The sequence below is a fragment of the Agrilus planipennis genome, unplaced genomic scaffold (genome assembly GCF_000699045.2).
Source record: "Agrilus planipennis isolate EAB-ADULT unplaced genomic scaffold, Apla_2.0 scaffold147, whole genome shotgun sequence".
Taxonomy (NCBI): domain Eukaryota; kingdom Metazoa; phylum Arthropoda; class Insecta; order Coleoptera; family Buprestidae; genus Agrilus; species Agrilus planipennis.
Genome location: NW_020438940.1, coordinates 700,945 through 706,322, shown reverse-complemented (window position 1 = coordinate 706,322; position 5,378 = coordinate 700,945).

The window sequence follows — 5,378 nt, the reverse complement described above, 5'->3', positions numbered from 1 at the left end:
ATCCCTGTATGACTCCCTTCTAAATATTTACTTCTCCACGTTGCATTCCTAGCTTTATAACTCCCTGTTGCTCTTTATACAAACCAAGAGTCACTCTTCTATCTTTGTTACTCATCCCTTCATTTTTAAGTATATTTAACATCTTGTCCCATTTAACATTGTTAAAAGCTTTTTCTAAATCTACAAATCCTATGTACGCACTCTTTTCTTTTTCTATCGTTTTTTCTATTGGTATCCATAAAGCTATAATGTCCTCCCGCGTTCTTCTATTTCTTATAACCCAAATTTATCTTCCCCTAATAGTTCTTCCGCCCTTTTTTCCATCCTCCTCTATACAATTCCAGTTAAGATTTTTGACGCATGGGAAGTTAAGCTAATTGTTCTAAATGTCTCGCACCTATCCGCGCTCCTCTTTTTAGGTAATGTTACTACTACATTCCGTTTATAATCCTCTGGGATTTTCCCCGTCTCGTAAATGTGACTAACAAGCTTAAACGTACGATCTCTAACCTCTTGTCCTGCATGTCTTAGAATTTCTCCCTATATCCCATCTACACCTGTCGCCTTATTATTCTTTTAGTTTTTTAATGCTACATCGAACTCTTCTCTCATTATGGGATAACCAAGCTCATCTATCTCCACACTATCTTCCTTCTCTAATATTTCTCCTAACTCAGGGCATGCGTAAAGCTTCTATTCTTTCCACGTATCTGCCTTTTCCACGTTTCCTATCAAAATGACTCCTGCCTCGTTTCTTATATTATTACTACTGTATCCTACCTCTCTAAAATTCCTTTTAATTATATTCCTCATCGGTTTTACCTGCTTCAAACTTTCCTTCTACTTCTTTACACATCCTATCAACCCACTGTTCCTTAGCTGCCCTACACTTCCTAATTATTTCCCACTTTATAGATTTATATCTTTTTTGACCTTCTTCGTCTGTTCTGTTTTTATATTCCCGCTTTTCTTCTATTAATCGTACAGTCTGATTTGTTATCCAGGGTTTCCTACTTTCGTTTTGTTTAAGACCTAGTATATCTGTAGCTGCTGACTTTAGGCACGTTTTAATGTAGTTGCATTCTGTCTCTATATCCCGGTCATTCGTTTCTCCTGTCTCCTTTAGTATTTCGTCTGTCCTTGTACCTAGCCTATCACGCGTTTCGTTACATTTTAGCTTTTTTTTGTCGAGACGTCTCCTACCTTCCCTCCTTTCCGAAATTTTCAATTTAAGATTGGTCTTCATAACTACTAAGTTGTGATCGCTATCTAGATCTGCTCCTGGATAACTCCTACAGTCCTTCACTTGATTTTTAAATCTTTGCCTAACAAGTATGTAATCTAACTGATATCTCCCTAAATCACCTGGCATCTTCCACGTATAGCGTCTCCTAACTTGTTGGTTGAATAAAGTATTCGTGACGGTTAAGTTATCTTTATCGCAAAATTCTATCATCAGTCTTCATCACTGTAAGATGATATAGGTATGTAGACCTACACTAATACCGTTCCTACCGGCTTTGAGTTTAATTTAACCATAACTATCCTATCGCTTTTTTGTAAATAACCTTCTACACTCTGCCCCATTTTCCTACGCATTACAATTCCTATCTCCGAATTACCTTCTACCGATCTTGTATGTTTTACTTTAAAGTCCCCACTCCAGAAGTCTCCAGCTTCGGGCCAACGGACTTCACTAATACCTACTATATCTAATTCTAATTTATCCATCTCTACTTTTAATTGTCTAATTTTCCTACTTGCCTCATTGTTGTAACATTCCACGCACCTATCCCTATTGCACTTATTGATGACATCCCCCGAGGTATTCCCCGCTCGAACATTCGAATGGGGGACTAGTTTACGTCCGGAGTGCTTTACCCCAGAGGACGCCATCATTTAATTTTTGCGTACTTTGTATTCGGGATCATAATGTGGTGGTTTCCCGTTGCTTTCCACATCGCAGTATTGTGCATCAGGGTGCCATACCGATCCTCCTGCTCTCTGCCACCCCGAGTACTGAAAGGGCTGCTGCCCTCTTTCAGGGACTTGTCTTGGTCTGGTTTTTCTTTAAGCACCCCTCCATTATGGTTGAACCTATGGTGCGGCTCCCTAAATCATCGAAACTCGCAAGCCTATCCACCCACTCTAGTTTGTACAAGAGTTTCGTCAAAGTTCAAGTCCCGTTGGATCGTTTTTAACGTATCCAACGACATTTTGCTTCCCGTTGTGAGTACACTCAGTACAGCGTGCATTCACATAATACGCACGATATATGCATATTTACGTGCATACACATATATTACTTTTGTATTCAAACTCAAATCACCTAGCACAACTGGACTATTGTTCCACGTTGGGGTATATCATTGATTTTGTTACTTTCTTTTATTTAGTACTCTTCGTGTACATACTCAGTCTTCTAAATAGTTTCACCCTTTTTCAGCAACCTTTCTCGCTACTGCAAATGTACTGTAGTTCTTATAACTTAAACAGGTGATGGTAGGATTTTAACCAGCTCTTATAGATATGCGTCAACGTCGTCGAACACATGTGGACCTTCTATTGAGAATACCATCGTAATTTACCACATTAATCAATCTTACTGAATGAAACTATAAAAGATGTTGAGGTTTTCTCCCATCATGCTCTATGTGACCGGAAAACCATACAGGAGATTACTAATGGCGACAAGCGATGTCCCCACACATAACCTCTCCTTTACGGACATAATTACACACCAACAGTTTCTAGTTGACACTGGTGATGTTATCTACGTGTATCCAAAGTAATTAATACCTGAGCCACGCCAGAAATTCATTTACAATTGCATACGGCACCCTCTTTCTCATACTTAGGTCTATGTGGAAGTTTCTCATCACAACTGCCGGAACAGGAACACGTGCACATGCATGTACATGCATTAAGGAAAAAAATAAAATAACGTTTTAAAACTATAATATCTGCTGATCTAACATAATATATCTATTTTGCATTTCACATGATATATTTTAATAAACATTAATTTATAAACGTCAAATCTATAGCAGTTCCTGGGACTTCCGTAATTCCAGTATCATTATTTACTGTTTATGTTAATTTTATATAATTAATAATTTGTTTCAGCCTTTTAACGTAAATGTTACCATCATTGGCCCAGTTAGGTTAACATCACCCATTATGGTGACATTGTTTTCACGCTGTGTCATATTAAAAATTTTGTATGATTTACTTTCAGAGAATGTCATAAGCCACTAATTATGTAATTGGTGCCATCTATTCTTACTTCGAAAGTTAGTAATACAATTCTTTTTAACTCGACTACCTACTCCACTTGTATGTCTGGTATATGTGACAACTAGTACGAAATTGAAATTTTCTATATTAAACTCACAGTCGTCAATTTTTGGTAATTACATGGACTTCTGTCATACATGTTATTACAGGTTTTATATCAATTATAAAATTTAATATTTCGTCTTTATTTTTTAACACATTTGACATTGAAGCAGCAATCCAATCAATTAACATCTTTTAAGTGCTGCTTATCGGTCTCTAGTATCCACTTATTGTTTTTTTTGTATGCATCTACACTACACAGTTTTTATAGAATGTCGAAAAATTTACATCTCATTCCAAATTAAATTAAACTTGAACAATTTAGGCATTTAAACTCGGTATTCTAATTATGTTCATATCTGCCTCTCCCTTATTTATTGTAAATGTCGTCGTTTCTGCACACTGCAGCTATGTGACTGAAGTCGTAATACTTGCAGCATCTAAAGACGTCAACATGGGGACATACCTTACAAATACTCCACTGTACTTTTAAGCGAGCTCTTATAGTACCTTGCCCACTGTTGGTATCAGGTAACCAAATAAGTTTTTGATGGTAAAGTATAAATATTGATTAAGAATAAATTACACACTACTATTTATCGAAATAATTACCACCACATTTAACAGCTTTTTGCCATCGTTACTTCAAGTTCTGTGTGGTAGTATTGCATTTGGAATTAAACAATGACGAGTTTTGAGCTGCCTACGCCTCATATGATTGTCTGGAAACAAAGCAGATGGTAATCATTTTGTGAAAGTGGAGGGTGTGGTAACTCTTGTGGAATGCGGCCTGGTGTTATACTGTAGGAATTTCACTTTCTTTCGATTGATCAAAGAAAGTTTTTTTTTGATGGGCGCTACTTGTATTCATAATGGACCATTCCGGTTGATGCCCACCAACAAGCAATATTGTTTAGATTCAATTCAGGTTTGGGAGTGTATGGAACCGAATCATTCGACGACAACCAATATCACGAACGCTTTGAATTTGAGCACAATACCCACTTTTCATAACGGGTTAGCAACTGATCAAGAAATGGTTTCTTATCGTTGCGAAAAAAAATTTCCGAAGAAACGATAAGACGACTTAATTTGTTGTTGACAGTTAGATGTGATACCCATTTACTTAATTTAACTTTCCAAGCTAACGAATTGCCCACATTGAATTTTTCTGTAAGCTCTAGGTACGATGTCCTGAATTTTTCCCCGCAACTTATTGAATATCCTCATGGGATGGGGAACCTGTTGTAGCTAGACCAGTTTTTAACAGTTACATTTTTAATAAATAAGTGATAAGAATAAGACCTGTTAAATGTGCACATATGTAAGGATCAGGTGTTCAACTATATAATAAATTGCTAAAATTTGTGGTTTTCTACAGAGAACAAAATCCGTTAGAAAAAAAAAAGGGTAAGCTGTCCAAAGTACTACAGATTTGATAAACCTTGGACCGTACCAGTTCTACTTTTGAGATACTAGTGTAGTCACCCTGTGTGGTCGTGGTAAGAGAGATGTGACTAGCAAGTTGTGGTTCTGAGAAGAACCGATTTACAAAAGCGTTGGACACATTGCTGTGCCTAAGATGAGACGTAGCACTGGTACAGCATCCGATGGTCGATATTCTGGAGTTGATACTGTTGCAGTATACAATAATAGCGAGCCTGGTGTTAGACTAATTTTATTTCGATATTTACAGAGTACTTATACAAAATTTATTTACATGGATTAAATTGCAAAGAACATTTCAGCACTTTACATTTGTGTGTGTATTTGCCGTTGACCTAGTTAGTCGCAGTGTGTCGCGACCTAACTAAGTCAGCACAAATGTAGACGCTTAATTGATACACAACAATAAATGTTTTCTTGCTATACCGAGTGTTCCCACAGGACCCCCCTTCCAGTGAGGAACGATGTGGATTAGCTTGCTCGGATATAGCTAGGGAAATGTACTCGACGACCGGACCGGGTTGTAGTATGGGCTGGTCGATCGTCCATTTTCCTCGTTGTGAGTATCGGTTGGAAGTGCTGTTCTTCCTTCA